Source organism: Macaca nemestrina, chromosome 13 (assembly GCF_043159975.1).
Source record: "Macaca nemestrina isolate mMacNem1 chromosome 13, mMacNem.hap1, whole genome shotgun sequence".
NCBI classification, from domain to species: domain Eukaryota; kingdom Metazoa; phylum Chordata; class Mammalia; order Primates; family Cercopithecidae; genus Macaca; species Macaca nemestrina.
This window is the reverse complement of record NC_092137.1, coordinates 76660348-76678259: the sequence shown is the minus strand read 5'-3', so window position 1 is coordinate 76678259 and position 17912 is coordinate 76660348. Positions and strand designations below refer to the sequence as shown.

General features: G+C 38.2%; 1 long non-coding RNA gene across 3 annotated transcripts in view; it reads right to left on the bottom strand.

The window, feature by feature from the left end:
- Positions 1-17912, bottom strand: part of LOC139357908 (uncharacterized) — a 55373-nt gene that overhangs the window by 16660 nt on the left and 20801 nt on the right. Inside the window, exons 1-4 of one of the 3 annotated variants that reach the window (XR_011611936.1) lie at positions 11181-12116; positions 7070-7144; positions 3799-3912; positions 85-176 (exon numbers count right to left, since the gene is read on the bottom strand). This is a non-coding gene — a long non-coding RNA (uncharacterized lncRNA). Of the gene's footprint in view, positions 1-84; positions 177-3798; positions 3913-5442; positions 5600-7069; positions 7145-11180; positions 12117-17912 lie in introns of those variants that run through there. The other 2 variants (XR_011611934.1, XR_011611935.1) reach the window with 2 other exon arrangements.

The following is a 17912-nucleotide window of genomic DNA, read 5'->3' as shown; positions in this document are numbered from 1 at the left end:
AGTATCACAAAAGAACGATCCTGACCACTAAATAATATTGACTGAAAAAAATTTTATAATTATTTGTAATCTAGGTCCACTCACCAACAGTACAGGCACATATCAAAAACTTGAGCCCCTTTTCCCCCTCTCTCACAACTCCTGGAATTCAGAGAATAACAGGATACATTTTCTGGCTGAAAAAATGGGAACAAAGAGCAATTATTACTGACTGAAATATGGAGTAGCTCCTTGGCATAATTTGAAAATCAGTCCTTTATCTTTTACTACATGGCTACAAAGAATCCTCTGAAAATTCTTGTTCATGTATACTTTCATAACACCCAGCACTCTGACCCTGTTCACACAGCATCGTGGTTGTTTACCTATCTGTCTCCATCACTAGACTCTAAGACCCCTCATAGATGGTCTGCTGTCTGTTTTTTATATGGCATGAGAATTGAAGATGGTTTTTACTTTTATAAATAATGGAAAAAATCAAAAAGAATATTTGATGATATATGAAAATTACATAAAATTCAAATGTCAGAGTTGGAACACTGCCACACCCATTCCTTTATAGGAATACCTCTTTTAATGTATTTCACTTACTATGTATTGCAGATACTGTATTTTTTTAAAAAATCAAAGATTTGTAGCAACCCTGTATCAAGCAAGTCCATCAGTGCCATTTTTCCCACACCATGTTGCTCACTTTGTGTCTCTGTCATATATTGGTAATTCTCACAATATTTCAAACTTTTTCTTATTGTTATATCTCTTATGGGGTCTGGCTGTATGGCCAGGCTGGAGTGCATTGGCACGATTTACAGAGTGTCTCATTTTCTGCAACTTCCATCTCCTAGGCTGAAGTGGTTATCCCACCTCAGCCTCCTGAGTAGCTGGGACTCCAGGCACACACCACCACACGTGGATAATTTTTAAATTTTTTGCAGAGACAGGGTCTCACTATGTTGTCCAGGCTGGTTTCAAACTCTTGAACTCAGGCCACCCGTCTGCCTCAGCCTCCCAAAGTGCTGAGATTACAGGAGTGAGCCACCACGCCAGCCTTTCAACATTACTATTGTAATTGTTTGTGGCACCAAGCGTCATGCCCGTGTAGGACAGCAAACTTGATAGATAAATGTGTGTGTTCTGACTGCTTCAGCCACCAGCTGCTCTCCTACCTCTCTTGCTTGCCTCAGGCCTCCCTATTTCCTAAGATGCAACAATATTGAAATTAGGCCAATTAACAACCCTACAATGGCTTCTAAGTGTTCAGGTAAAAAGAATAGCCACACATCTCTCACTTTAAATCAAAAGCTAGAAATGATTAAACCTAGTGAGAAAGGCATGTCAAAAACTGAGATAGGCCAAAAGCGAGACCTCTTGTGCCAAATCATTTACTTTTATGAATCATTTTTTAAAAATAAAATTTGATGACATATAAAATTATGAGTGAAATTTATGTGTAAGAATTGTGAGTAAAATTGTTAGTAACATTGTGAATGCAAAGAACCAGTTATTGAGGGAAATTAGAAGTGCTACACCACTGAACACACAAATGATAAGAAAGTTAAACTGCCATATTGCTGATAGGGAGAAAGTTTTAGTGGTCTGGGTAGAAGACAAACTAACCACAACATTCTCTTAAGCCAAAGCCTAATCCAGATCAAAGCCCTAAATATCATCAGTTCTGTGAAGGCTGAGAGATGTGAGGAAGCTGCAGAGGAAAAGTCTGAAGCTAGCAGAGGTTGGTTTATGAGGTTTAACGAGAGAAGCTATGTCTGTAACATAAGAGTGCAAGGTGAAGCAAGTTCCGATGTGGAAGCTGCAACTAATTTTCCAGAAGATTTAGCTGAAATCATTGATAAAGGTAGCTACACCAAAGAGCAGATTTTCAATCTAGACAAAGTAGCCTTCTATTGGAAGAAGTTGCCATCTAGGACTTTCATAGCTAGAGAAAAGAAGTCAATGCCTGGCTTCGAAGCTTCACAGGAAAGGCTGACTCTCTGTTCAGGAGCTAATGAAGCTGGTGGCTTTACACTGAAATCAAAGATCATTTACTATTTTCAAAAATTCTAGGATTTTTAAGAATAAAGAATACACTCTTTGGAATAACAAAGCCTGGATGACAATATATCTGTTTATGATATAGTATAATTAATATTTTAAGCCCACTCTTGAGACTTACTGCTCAGAAAAGATTATTTTTTTTGCCAAAATATTAACACTCCTTGATAATGCACCTTGTCACCCAAGAGGTTTGATGAAGATATACAAGGAGATTATTGTTGTTTTCATGTTTGCTAACAAAATATTAATTCTACAGTCCATGGATCAGAGTTATTTTGACTTTTAAATCTTATTATTTAAGAAATACATTTTATATGGATTTGGCAAAGTAAATTAAAAGCCTTCTGGAAAAACTGACCATTTTAGATACCATTAAGAACATCCATGATTCCTGGGAGGAGGTCAAAATATCAACACTGATAGGAGTTTGGAAAATGTTGATTTCAACTCTCATGTATGACTTTGAGGGCTTCAGTATTTCAGGGGAGAAAGAAACTGCAGGTGTGCCGGAAATAGTAAGATAACTAAAATTAGAAGTGGAGCCTGAAAATGTGACTGAATTGCTGCAATCTTATCATCAGTATTGAATGGATGAGGCAAAGAAAGTGATTTATTGAGATAAAATCTACTCCTGGTAAAGATACTATAAACATTGTTGAAATGATAACAAAGGATTTAGAATATACATAAACTTAGCTAATGAAGCGGTGGCAGGATTTGAGACAATTGACTCCGAGTGTGAAAGAAGTTCTATTCAGGGTAAATTCCTATTTAAACACTATTGCATGCTACAGAGAAATCTTTTGTGAAAGGATGAGTTAAAGAATGCCTCAAACTTCATTTTTGTCTTTTGTTAAGAGATTGCTGCAGCCACTGCAAACTTCAACCTTCAGGAACTACCACTCTGATCAGTTAGCAGCTGTCAACATTGAGGCAAAAGAGAAAGAGATTATGAGAAAAAAGATTATGACCCACTGAAGGCTCAGATGATCATTGGCATTTTTTTTACCAATAAAACATTTTAATTTAGGTATGTATATTGTTTTCTTAGACATAATGTTATTGCACACTTAATGGACTGTAATTGCTATATTGTGGTGGTCAGGAACTGAACCCACAATCTCTCCAAGGTATGTCTGTATATATCATCTGTGACCGTTTTGGTACAGCAGAGTTTAGTAGTTGGGACAGAGACCATATGGATCATGAAGGCTAAAATATTTCCAATCTGGACCTTTATAGAAAAGTTTGCTGACCTCTGCTTCGGTTTGAGACGTGTGTCTTCTTCATTAATGTATTACCTGAGCCTAGCACAATACACATTGTAGTATATGTTCCCTATGTTGAAAACAGCAGGAATAAAGAGGGGAAAAAAGAAGGGAGGAGAGTCACCTCCTTTTTATGTGACATTCTTCAGGGGGCCCCTCCATCTCCCTGGGCTCTCTCCTGAATGAGCTCTAGTCTAGTTCATCTATATGGCTTTTAAATTATGATTTGCCTGTCTGGGTAAGACACAAGAGCACATCTTGTATTCTAGATTGTATTATACATAATTCTGTTAATGAAGGAAGTCTTAGTGCTGTGATGCTGATGGTCATATCACAGTGTTGACTGAGATCCCTAAGGAAATTTAATATTGGCTGCTGATATCCAAGTCAGCAGTAATTGTAATTGTATAGAAATTACCATCAGTAATTGTACAGAAAAAGAATAGTTACAGCAATTTACTCCTTATTCACCTACGTTCATTTCTGTTACTTGTTGAATCTCACATGGCTGTGGAATTTTCACATTTAGGGAAGATAATTCCAATGGACTCCAACTGCTATTTTTTTGGTTTTTCATATCTGCATGGTCCTGCAGGAAATAAACATTTCATTCAATAGTGTCCTTTGCAACCACGAACTTTACTAAATTGCTTATGATAAAAAGCATTGACTTTTAAAAAGATCAATTTTTAATTGTTTATTTTAATGGTCACTATCTCTCCAAAACATATGCAAAAATAAACTTTTTATGTTCTAAACTAGGTGGTTTCATTATGTTAATTTAATCAGGCCTCTTGACCTACATGATAGTGTGTTTTTTCATTCCTCAGATTTAAAAAATTACCATAAAATTTCCTCTCGTACTTTTTAAGGTAAAGAACAGATAGTGGTATATAATAATACAATATGTTTAAAGCTTTAGAGATATATTGTGCATTTTACAAATGTAATTTTTTTTTAATGTAGAGGATATATTGGCTGGTTACCCTGTCTCAATTAGGGCTGTTAAAGGCAAACAGGAGAAATGAAACACTTCTACTGACATTAACCAGAAATGGAAATGGAAAGACTGGAAAACCAGGCATAGAACATAAGCAGAGACTAAGAGAAGCGGAGCAGTGACGAGGACACTGCTCCTGTGCCGTCTTCTTTAAACATCTCTGTGTCCCTTCAAAATTCCTGTGTTGAAGTCCTAACTTCATAGCTCAGAATTTGACCTTCTTTGGAAATAGGGTTGTTGCAGATGTAATAAGCTAAAATTAGGCCATAATGGAGTAGGGTGGACCACTCATCTAGTATGACTGATGTCCTTATAAAGGGAAACATTTAGACTCAGAGACACACACAGCGAAAATATCATGTGAAGATAAAGGCAGAAATTGGGACGATCTTTGAGTGAGCAGAAGATGCCAGAGATTACCAGCAAACCACCAGAAGCTTGGAGAGGCGCAGAACAGGTTCTTCCTCAAACAGCCTTCAGAAGGAACCGATCCTGGCTGACACCTTGCTCTCAGCCTTCTAGCCTCCAAGACAATAAGTTTCTGTTGCTTAAGTTACCCATTGTGTGGTACTTCACTTCGGCAGCCCTGGGAAACCCGTGCTATTGCTGACTCCACCCTGCCACACCATCAACAGTCTCTAATGGTTGCAGTGTCTTTGCTCAGCTCTTGAAATTCAAAGTCCCAGGAAGAATCATTCAACTCAGCAAGCCCAGTCACACAAGCAAGCTGGTTGCAGGGAGTTGGAGAAGGAGTATTTTAGTCCTTTCAACTCCTTTCAAGGCCCTGTTTCCTCCCAAGAGGGATCGTTGGTGACTCCACAAATAGGAAAGTGTTGGGGTGCTATGTTGCCAAAGGTAACTACTAATGGCTGTGGTGTGGGGTTAGCATGATAGACTCTCCAAGTTGGTTGAGAAATCTGCTGCATTCCATAATGGTTTGGAGTCATTTTGCTGCCAATGATTTCTTTCTCATGTTAATCCCAGGCTAGGCACAGTAGCTCACACCTTTAATCCCAGAACTTTGGGAGACCAAAGCAGGAGGAACACTTGAGCCCAGGAGTTTGAGACCAGCCTGGGTAACAGTGAGATCCCATGTCTACAAAAAACTTTAAAACTCACCAGGTATGTTGGTGTGCACCTGTAGTCCCAACTACTCGGAAGGCTGCAGTCTGGGCAATGGGAGGTCATCAATGGTGGAAGCTCAGGGTTACTTGATCCTAAAAGGTCAAGGCTGCAGCCATGATCATGCCACTGTGTGACCAGCCTGGGTAACAGAGTGAGACCCTGGCTTAAAAAAAAAAAAAAAAAAAAAAAAAAAAAAATTCCAGCCCTTTGGGAGGCTGAGGCAGGAGGATCACTTATGGTTAGGAGTTTGAGACCAGTCTAGGCAATGCAGTGAGAGACAACTCTGTCTCTACAAATAATAATAAAATTGTGAGAGCTCCCATATGTGAGTGACTTGTTACTGACAGCATACATAATAAACAGTCTACTAATAAATCACAAATACTTCTATAAATAAATTTGTATTTATTAACCAAAGTTGAATAAATATACATTGAGAGAAGGTTTTACCTATCTGGGTAAGATGTTATTTATTGCATCAAGAGACCACGTTTATTTGACATATTGCTTGGCAGACCCTTTGTAATAACTTGCAGTAACCTCAGGTCTCCATTGCTTATCCCCAGGGTTCTACAATTCACAGGCTTGGAGCTGTTGTTTTCTCATGAAACTGATTTATTGGAAAAGCTCATTTCTATGAGAGTGTAAACATGAAATGCCTTTTTTTTCCTACAGTCCTCACTTTCACTCATGTTTTGTTGAATCATTCTTTTCCATCATTTAGCAACTTGGAAAAACCCTATAATTTCATAAGCTTTTTCAGTTACAACAAGTTCATGTTAATTTCCAACTTCAATCACAAATTAATTTAAATCCCATCGTTTCCCCTTCCCCCAGCAAAGCTGTGGAGCCTAGCTCTGAGAAACCTTCTCCCACTCCTCTGTAAGGGCTAGCCTTCCTGGTGCCTTGTGACAGGGAAGGGGAAGAGGAAACAGGACAAATGTTTCCATTTGTAGGTGGCCTGTCTCCAATGGCTGTCCCTGTGTCTAGGCAGCAGCACTGACTGAGACAGCATTTGTCTCACTCAGTCTCATTTGACTGAGACAAGTACTGTCTCACTTACTGTGTGTGTGTGTGTGTGTGTGTGTGTGTGTATGTGCGCGTGTATGTCTTTCAGAGTCCCTGTAGGAGCTTCTTCACAGTTCCTTGACTGAGACACTCAGCTGCAGTCTAACCTCTCCTCTGAGATTCCATCATCGATGACCTCCCCATTGTCCCTGCTGCTGAATTTCCTTGACTAGAAGACCGTCCCCATGAATGAGGTTCAGCAAGACTGTTCAATTTTACCACCTAGGTGTTACTAGCATTAGTATCCTTGCATACCAAGTGGTGTGGTACACATCTCCACTCAGGCATCTCTTGCCAATTGTCTCCTGCTCAAGCCGAGTCAGGAAGTTTGCTGTTTAACAATACCTAGGAACTATATCTTTACAGAAGTTTGGGTTTAACAGGGATGTACATTGGTCAAAGCCAATTGTAGTATGCAGTTAACATCTGCATATTTCACTATGTGTAAGTTAAACATCAATTTAAAAGGAAGAATGCCTAAGAATGAAAAATAAGTAATTAAGAATTCTAAGGAATAACAATAAGTGCCTATTTTTTTTTTTCTGGAAAGCACCTTTAGTTTCTTTGACTAAAGTTCATGGAGCCTTTTCTTTCTTGGCTTGGCTTTGGATGGAAGGACTCTTTGCCCCTGCAAGAGAGGAGAAAAATCTCACTGTACCATGAATACTGTGTTCCCTATAAATCCAAGAATCAAATTACTGTGACTCTTCCTTTGTCTTTTGACTCACCTCTCCTGAATATTGATTGGGAAAGGTTCAGAAGGTTTGGCGTGGTAACTGGTGTTATGTAAGGGCCAGATCTGCTGCCTCTCTTAGGGAAGTATCTGGCCCAGGTATCAGCAGAAGTGACTTGATTAAAGTCTCTTAATTTTAACTGGGTCTTAGTGGTGAATTTCCTGGCAACTTGCATCATCAACAACCTCTTACTAATAAGTAAATAGGACACACATAAAGATGTATATAAAAAGGAAAGTTTTAGGGAAAACAATGCCATGGGAATCAGGAAACTTTTAGCCCAGCTCTGATTATGCCAGTCATTTATTTTATAAATAACTATTGAGCATTTACCATGTGCCAGGATCTTGGTAGGCACCAAGGATTTGATGAAGAACAATTAAGATCAACATACAAAGTTTTACAGATGGGGAAATATACAAGTGTGGATGCATACAAAGTACTTGTATAGGAATCCAGAGGAGAGATGCTGAACCAAGATCTGGGAGGATCAGAGAAGAATTTCTTGAAAATATACATTTGAGCAAAGGCCCAGTTTTAGTAGAGTTCGCCAAAATGAAAAGGGTGCCTGATATCCTAGGAGGGAGAATGGAGTCACTGTATTTGTTTTTTTACTGTATTTGTTTTTTTAAGCTGCCACAACAAATTGCCACAAACTGAGTAACTTAAAACAAGATAAATTGATGCTGTCAAATTTATGGAGCCCAGATGTCTCAAATGAAAGTGTTGACAAAGTTAGTTCCTTCTGGAGGCTCTGAAGAGAATCTGTCTCATCCTTTTCTCCTAGCTTCTGGGGGTCACTGACAAACTTGGCATTCCCTTGTATGTAGATGCATCCAATCTCTGCATCCATCACCGCCCCATATCCCTATCTGTGTGCCCTCTCCTCTCCTCTCCTTATAAGGGCATCAGTAATTGGATTTAGGGCCGAACTTAATCCAGGATGGGTTCATTCCAACTTAACTAATGACATCTGCGAAGACTAGATTTCCAGACAAGGTCATATTCTGAGGTTCCAGGTGGACATACATTTTTGGAGGACACCATTCAACCCACTATAGCCACTAAATGTCTGTGTGATATATAGCAACTTATTGCCATATTGCTTTCATGGTAAAATCTTTTACATCTTCAATTCAACTTTTCATATTTTATTGTAATTAATGAATTGAGAATCCATTATCCCTCATAAGCATGTTAGTTCCTTGTAGAAGAGAATTGAGTCAACCTCAGCATCTGCCCTGGAACCTAGACAACCAAGAAATGTCCCTTGAAAACTGATAATTTTTTGAGGCTTAAGTTCCTCATTTATAATTACGTACTGGTCTTTCTACATAAAATATGATCTTTCTTTCTTTATCCAGGGGCTGTAAGCCAGAGTGTGTCTTGGTCTAGAATACAGCAATACATACAGGTCACGTACAAGAGAAGGTGGTTTTAAAATGTGCTTTTGGGCTGTGTAAACAACTCACTGCCGCTGTTATGTTTATGATAACAGTAATTATGATAATGTGTGGGCAACTGAGAAGGATAATGATAGTTTATAGACATTGTAGCCACATATTTTGCTTTCCAGCACACTTGTGAAAAATCTTTGAAAAACTAATTTCAGATATTTAGTAATATTTTGTTTGCAAACCTTGATAAGGTTTCTATTAAATCAGAACGTTCTTCATTACTTTCATGCTAGAAATCTGAAAAATTAAGTAAAGGCATATAAAAACAAAAATTATAAAAGCTATCAATTGCCTTCCAATAACATGTTTTTCTATGTAATTTTGTCATTTTTAATGTGGTTCAGCATATATCATCTCTTTGATCCTCACAAATGTCTCATATGGTAGAGCATGTTATCTGAGGTCCAGTTTCCTAAAAGCATAAGATGGGAATTTTGTGCAAGTGACTTATTGAGGTAGGGCTCTGAGGAGAGACACAGAGCAAGTGAAGGAATGAAGACATCCTAAGGGAAGAAGCCAAACAAAGATGTGATTTTGGCTGAAGTTTGCTTCAGCCTAATCCCACAGGAAACTCTGGAGTGTGAATAGCATCACAGAGTTGTCCTACATCTAGAAAAAGGAGCCAGGCTTTTGTGCCTCTACATTAGTCAGTTATTGGCTGTGTGTCTGTCACGGGGAGCCACAGATGTGACCTTTCAGGCATTTTGGGTGAGCTGGCTCCTGTGTGCCAGGCCATTATGTGAAGAAAGGATGGTTGTTAACCATTAGCGTCCAACCCTTACAGGTGGCAGGGGCAGAGCCAGGTAAAAGGTATCTGGACACGATAGCAATAGCATCTATGCCAGTGAGTGTCATAAATAATCACATTTTACAAAAGTAACAAGTAAAGCTTAAAGAAGTTAAGTCATTTTTCAAGGCTACTCAGCCAATGAATGGCAGAATTAGAAAATACATTCAGGTTCTTGCTTTATAGACTATGTTCTTCCTGCAGCCTCTGTAGAAGCTCCCTTCTGATGAAAGTCTCACAACCACTTCTTTAATAAATTATCTCTGCTGTTATGAATGATCCCTCTGGGCAAAAATAGGAGGGCTCATTGTAGAAATTACTAAATGATATTTTCTTCCTTGGAGCAAATTATGATAGTGATGGTTACAGATTCCACATGTGTAAATGGACCAAATTTTTATTATATACAAATCTTACTTTTTCTCATTTTATTTTTCTTTCGATGAAATATCTTGCTCACTATTGCCTAAAGACTATTAAAAGTTAAAAAGTTGACTACAAATGAGCTCAAGGGCAAGCATTAAAACATTTTGCAAGCTATTACTAAGAATAATCAGAAAATTAGAATTTTACCAAATCACCACAGGCACAGTGCATTCTATCCTCATATTCCTTATCTCAGGAAGAAGAAAACATATTTGAATATCTGGCACTTTTACTAGAGCACCCAGCAATAATATTGAGCCATGAGACATCATTAGACCAAATCTAAATAGAGTAAGCCTGAGAAAAAGCATTATTTCTTAAAAACACCATAAAAAACCCATTTCATGCAATATTCTCTTCCAGAGTAGCATGCAGGCTCATTCTGGCACTTTAGAAATGAATCACTTCCTCTGATCATCTCATCCGGGAACTTGAGTAAATCATCCTGCCTCAGAGATGTTGCTAAAATACCGGAAAGAAAATTAACTTTCTAACATACTTATTCAAATGCCTATATGGTACCTGCTTTGGATTAGATTAGATTAGGGATTTTATTTCTGTAGTCAATTTTGTGAATTACATTCCATTCTTGAAGGTAACTAAGCGCATGTGTGTTACAAAGTCATCTCAGGGTCTTGCACAGCACCCATTATTCTAGTTGTAAGCTATACTCACTTCTTTATTAGCTTATGAATATTCAAGCTATGATAGTCCATAACATTAAATTTTCCATCATCTGACAAAAATTCATATTTAAAGATGATTTATCATAGTATTGGTTTGTACACAGTCCTTTTCCCACACCCAAATTACAAAAGTGATAGAAAATTTCTGGTGTATCTGACCTGGCCAAGTCTTTGGTACTAATGTCCCCTATAAATTTTATTAGGACATTGAATAAAATGCCAAGAAGTTGCTATCTTAAAGTAATCTAAAAGTAATCTAACTAAAAGGACACATAAACTGTGTCTAAGAGGGAAGATGTGATTTAACTAAACAAATTTATACAGAAAATTTACACTTAAGAATCTACTTGAGATATAAGCAATTTTGAATTAATTTGGTACCTTAAAAGTGAAGTGCTTAAAAAGAACAATTTAATTTTATGCTAAAGAGATAACATGCCAATAATGTAAGAAATTACACATATATGTGTATTTTAAATGAATATTGATGTCTATAGTTAAAAGAAAAGTGCCAATAAAATCTGGAGACAGTTAATTTTTGTCTGCAAGAGAATAGGAATGTAGTAATCCTTACCTATATAGATTTGGTTAATTAATGTTTGCAGAGTGCTTTGAGTTCTTGTATAATCTCCATAGTAGGATGAAACAGACTGTTATGAAAACCTGAGTAAGCCACTTGGAAAAGCTGTCATAAAAACTCAGGCTTCAACCACTAAGAAGAAAATGATACATTAGTGTATGTTACCATCAGAGGAGACTTTTGACCTATCACTCCCAAAGAAAAAATAAATGAAATAAAAGAAATATTCATTTCAGCACCATCTCATGCCCTCTTACAGCCAAGTTGCTACCCTAGTCATTTAGTTTTTGATCCATTCCAGGGAGGTCTTGAATTGAGAGAGGTGCTATATGATTAATATTATCTGTTACTGTTAGCTGGTTAATATTCATGTGTAATCTTTTCCCATAGGTGTCTGAGTTTACTAAGAGGGCTATTGGGATGCATATAAAACATTCTTCAATACTTCTTTATTGAAAAAGATACTGATCTCTAATGCTATTATTTTCATCAAATAGATAGTTTTGCCTTATTATCACTACTTGATTATTATGATTCTTGGATAAGATAGTTACTGATGTTAATGACAGGTTAGGAAGATTGAAGATTTGCTGATCTTTGACTATCACCTACATAATAGGAGGATATTTTTCAAGCCAAAGTCTCTTATCTCATGTAATTATACTAACTTCAACTTTTTTCCTAAACTGGATTCTTTCTACATGGAGAAACTATTTTGATAAAGACAACACGTAGTGTGTAGGATTTAATAACAAGCAACTGCCTAGGGGCAAAGCCTTTTCTGACTATGTTTCAGATCTAGCCAAAATCACCAATTACTGGACTCTCTGGGGACCAGACCTTACAATGAGTTTTCTGACCCCATGAGGATTTAGATAAGCTCTGGATAAGTTCTGTTCTGTGACATGAGCACTGAGTTGCTTAGCAGTAAAAATCTTTCTCCTCTCAAAGACCTCAGTCAACAATATTTCCCCAGAATTTATGAGGATGCAATAAGAGGAAGATGCTGGGAGTCTCCATGTGAGAGCAGTTTTTTGCCAATCTCACATTAGGTTTAAGATGCATAGAGCATTTTCAGCCCTTTCTGAACCCTTTTCTAGGTTCAAGGATGGAAGGAACCCTGCAAGTGGTTCTGCTCTTCCCCTCCCGCACTGATATGGACAAAACCAGCCAGATAGGGAATAGGAGAGGTAAGAGTTCTCAGAACCTAGAGGTGTTTGTCAGCTATATCTCCATAATGGGGATATAGCATCTAAGGGAAAGAAACAATAATTACATCTTTAGGGCCAAATATATGCATCAAATGTTCGGGGAGAGGCAATATGGTTGTCAAAATCGTGGTCTCCGAAGTGGGCCTGTCTAGGTTTAGGTCCCAGCTCTGTCCTTTCTGGTAACCACTCTGGAAATCTACTCCCCATTTATGATAAGGTATGATTTTGCAGAAGGTATCTAATAAGATATTGTGATGAGCAAATAGGAGAGCAGTTAAGAAGCCTAGAAGAGGGGCTGACACACTGTAGACCCACAATAAATCTTAGCAAGTATGCAAATTAAAAAGGTATTGTTACTCCCATATTATAGTTGAAGAAACAAGGGTTCAGAAAGGTTAAAAATTCAATAACCAGGAACACACAAGTAGGTAATAAATGGAAGAGCTGGAATTGAGTCCAGAAATGGCCCCTTGCAAAGCCCTTTCCCCCATTCCCTCAGCTCCAGGCCGTGCTAATACTGCCAGTAGATTTCCTCACCCATTATGGGGTAGAATCCAAGGGGATCCAGAAATATCATAGTGCCCAGAAAGCCACAATTAGAGGTTCATGTTCTCGAGGACAGAATTGTGTTTCCCCTCAGTACTTTTCTACAAAGCAATTTTTCCTGGAAGGAGTGTCACAATTAAGAGAAAGATGAGGGAATTGGTATCAGGCTGAGCAGGTGCCACCTGCTGGGGACTGGGCTAGGAACTTTATATGCACCACTCATCTACCTCGCACGACATTCAGTGTTGGTGTTATTATCCTCATTTTACAGATGAGGAAATGGAAGCTCAGACAGATAAAGCATCTGTCCCAAGGTTAAGAGCTATTAATTGATGAAGCTGAAGCTCTCCCACAGCCAGTACTGTCTGTTTTCCACTCTAAGCCTGCTTTCTGGCAGTACACTACTTAAATGTACCAATTTCTTAATGGACCTTAGATCAAATTGCTTTATCAACCATCTGGCAGTTACAATTTTAGCCAGACCTTGGGCTGCAGGCACCTTAATAGGGGACAGGCACAAAGGGACTGTGGAAATGCAGAGAAGGGGATGAGAAGTTTGAGACACAAGAAGCCACCAGCCCTTATCCTTACTCAGCAGGCAATCAGAATGCCTAAGGCCACTTGCCATACTGGATACTAAAGTGGATTCAGAGTAACAAGCAGTTAAAAATGGATTTTGCCATTAATGCATTTCTGATTAATGCCTTTCACTCTGTTCAGAAGTAAAGCAAGTTCATTTTCTTTGCAGAAGACCCATACCTTGGAGATTCTATAAATATTGCTCTTAATTTAACTCTTGTGAAGGAATGGCAATATCCTTTTGAGTGAAATTACTACCTTTTAGAGGCACTATCTCTCCCTGGTTGCTGCTGCTTCCCTGAGCACTCATTAGCCTTCCTGTGGATAGGAAATAGTTTTGTACAAGGCCCCGAAATGCTAAACGTCCTTAGGTTGAAGGGCATTTGTTCCCCAAGCCCATCTGACTCAGCAGTGATATATGTGCAGAGGAAATCTTTCTTTGCCTGTCTTAGCTCTGCTCTTGTTCCTCTTTCAATTGAAGAAATGTGATTTTTCTTTTTCTACTCAAGTTCTATTCAGAAAGCAAAGGAAGTGCATAATTGTTTGGTTGTCCCTTGCATCCTTCTGCAGCATATTTCACAGGAAATCTCATTACTAAAATAAGAATATTATTCCTAATTTATTAAAATAGATGTGGGTTGGTCAGAAGCCATGGTGGGGGATGGTGGAATAAAAACTGCATCTTACAGCAAAAAGGTCCACTTTATTGAGCTACAGCAAGTAACATTTTGTCAACTGAATGATGACCAGACCGATAAATTCTGGACATTCTTGAAAGTGTTTCTTATTGCTCTTGGTTTGAAAGGCTTTCCTGGTGTTTCAGAGTTTTTTCCGGTTGCCTTAAACTATTAAAGAAAATATCTAACAATGTTGGGTAGCAGATGCCAGATCCTTCCACCGAGGCCCCCCCATTGGAGGCCTGATGGGCCCTGTCGCAGAAGCTGTCAGGTTGTGAAATGTCACTACCACATAGCAAAGGTGCCTGGCACTGTGCAACTTCTTTTCCCCAGCCTTTGCAAAAGGAGGAGAAATCAAGGACTCTAGCAGCATCACACTATACACACAGTATGACCCCAAAAGATCCAACTAAATGTGGGCTCAAAAAGCCACTGGACTTCTTTGCAGATCGTGTACCCAAATAATTAAATCCGTCATCAATCTCCATCTGTCTGGGCTCTGACCTAAAAGTGACAGTTGAATAACAATCAATGCCAGTCCCTCAATTACTTAGTGTCACAATATCACAAAATAATTTTGATTACAAAGACTTTCATTTTCCATAGAGAGGGAAAAAACAATTGAATAATCCTAACAGTTATGACTGTGGGAGCCAGGAACAATCATTCATAGATGAGATGTAGTTTTGTCTCCAGATACTACTGAAAGGGATTTACCTGATTTAAAACAAAAGAGAACCAAACAAATAAATTACCTCCCCAACATAAGAGAAAGTTCACTTCACTAGCTGTGCGACTGGGGGTAAATTGTTCAGCTTTGCAGTATCCCGGTTTTCTTATTGTGAAGTGGGTATTAGAATACATCTACATCATAGAACAATTTTGAGAATTAAATAGGTACTTAGAACAGTACCTGGAATATAGCTAATATTTATTTGTTACCTGTTTCTATTAATTTTTCATATAAAGGATGTCAGTTTCTGACTACAGATACACACATGAATGGCAGCCCAAGAGTTTATATTCATACCTAACTCTCCAAGTCCCTCACCAACATTGTTGTAGGAATCCAAGCTTGACTTTCCCTACCTCTAAGTAAGATTGGCCACACAATTTCCTATACACAGGGATGTGGTACAAACGACCTCGTTGACTATTGCCACAAGGCTCCGATGCTCCCTGGAATGACCGATGTGAAAATGAGTTTGCTAGATTAAAAACCCAACGTGGCATATATGCTGACTACAGCTCTTCCTGAAAATATTAAAGTTGGAACATGAAGGGAATATCATTTTCAATATCGTATTTCCATTGAGCTGTGGGTTCATGGATTTAAAAAATAATAATAAGTAAAAAGCCTGACCATAACAAGTCAGATTTTTTTTTGTTGTTACTTTCTATTTTTGTTCCTTAAAAGTTTCTCTTTCTGAGGATTTTTCTGTGCTGCAGGCTAAATAAATGTTAGCTCAGCCCCCATGTGCTATTGCCTATCAAGGGATCCTCTGAATGGCTTAGTGCCTCCAGCACAATGAAAATAATAATAATATGAGTTTTCTGGGGATCTCCTGTAGCCAAATAAGGCCATATATCAGAGGGCCCTATTTGAAGCTATATTAACCAGCTAAAGAATAGTGCTAGCAGGGAAGAAATTGACAGAGGATACTGGTAGGAAAGGTGTGTTCCTGAATGGGCAGGCAGCAGCAGGTCAACACATCAGGTCAGGCAGAGGAAAAAAAAATGTTCACCCTAAAGATACTCTTTTTTGTGCTTAATCACACCTCTGGAGATGGAATGGAAGGTGAGTCAGAGGAAGCAAATCCAGCTGCAGATACTAGTCAACAGTACTGGTACTAAGGGCTGCAGGGACTTAACATTCATTCAGAAAAGATTCACTCCAGACAGTCATGTTGTTTGCCAAATGTTATTGGAATTTCACAGCAAGTATTTTGATAAATTCCAAAACACCCTCAGAATACCTGGAACGTTGTTCCCTTCTAGTTTAAAAATCAGTAATACCAAGTTACAGATTATTAAAATATATATACCTATTATATATATATGTTAGTCATATAGCCTTACTAAGTGCCATGTCCTTCATCTTTAGTAATCATGACTCTTGTTGCATGAGACTTAAGGAACAATGCTTAACCTTGTGTACATACTTACGTTATAGAAGTACAAATAACAACCTGATGCTACTAAAGCTAAGGGCTTTGCAGCCAAGCACTGCAATAAATGCAATTTGATGAAAGAATTATTGCATAGACTTGTCCTTTCTTTCCTCTTTTCTCCCTCATTTTCGTTTAATGAGAAGTGCCTTAACCTGGACATGTAATGGCAATTGTGTTTGTGCAGTGGGATGGGGAAAGCTGATTGAGCAAGACCAGGCCTGGGGAAAATAGTGATGCTCATTGATTGTATTTATCTTTGCTGCCCTTTGTCTCCTTGTTCTCTAGAGCTCTTTGCTTGCCATTTCACTGCCACACAATGCCCTTGTCCTCACACCAATTTCCCCTTATCAAAACTTACTCTCAAAAAATAATCTGATACTCATCATATTAGAAATGAATAAAAGAAAAAAAAACTCTACCTATGAGTCATTCCGTGAGGCATCAACGTTTTGACAGACATCAAAGCTTTAATATCAAGAGGAAAGGTCTAAGGTAAGAATAAATTTTGTGAAATTCATTATTTCAGCAGCCAATGTCTTCGATGTGTTCAAATTCATTCTATATGTTAATGGAAACAGAATAACACGGAACTTGCCCTGGCAGTATTTACAGCCTAACAATAGACATGAATACACGCACACCACCACACTGAGGTGTGAAAAACAATACAAGAGAAGTATAGAAACATGCAGAAGAGTCAGTAACTCACTCTCCCTCGAGAAGCCGGAGACTGTCAGATTGTTGGTCTTAAAGAAAATTTAGGTACTTTGCCAAGACAAGGAAGATAAATGTTTATCCTGCTGAGGAAAGAGAATGTGAAAAGCGATTATGGCATGAAAAACATGCCATGCTGGAGACCTGGCCAGAAGAATTCCACAAGACCTAATAATCACACATTATAGGTGACTCTGTATGAGACCAGGCCTGTGAATGTGAATATCTCTTGCAGGCAAGCAATTATATTTTTTTAAAGAAACACTGTGGACCCCTTGCTCATCATCAGTTTATGGAAGTACCGCCCCAGTGAGAATAGTTGAACATGTTTTTATGATATTCAAGGACAAGAGTCAGCTGCATTCCTGGTTGGTGAATTCCAGAGTCTCACAAACGTTACTCTAAAGTACTGGGGAGACTTGAAAAGGGGCACACAGATATAAAAATTAGACAAGCACTAGGAAACACCCATGGCAGAAATAGAAACCTGCCCTCCCAGTCTGACATATTATAGATGCTATCTGCCATTAATTTTATCTCATTTGTTTCCCAGTACTTATTACTTAGGTTCCACTAATTTTAGTTTTTTCCCAAACACTGTGTTTTCACTTTGATACTCCTAGAATTCTCCATTCAGAATTTAAATGTTGAGAAGTTTGATAAAAGTTTTAATTACCAACTCATTTCATTGGCAACTGGGGGAATGGGAGGGATCTGTGCCACAATAAGTTGAATTTTACTCTGAATTTGGTAAAGCATCAGTTTCAGAGATCGGAGTTCCAGTTATTATCCTGGTTATTCTGCCACCTCCTCTTTTCCCTCTTCTTC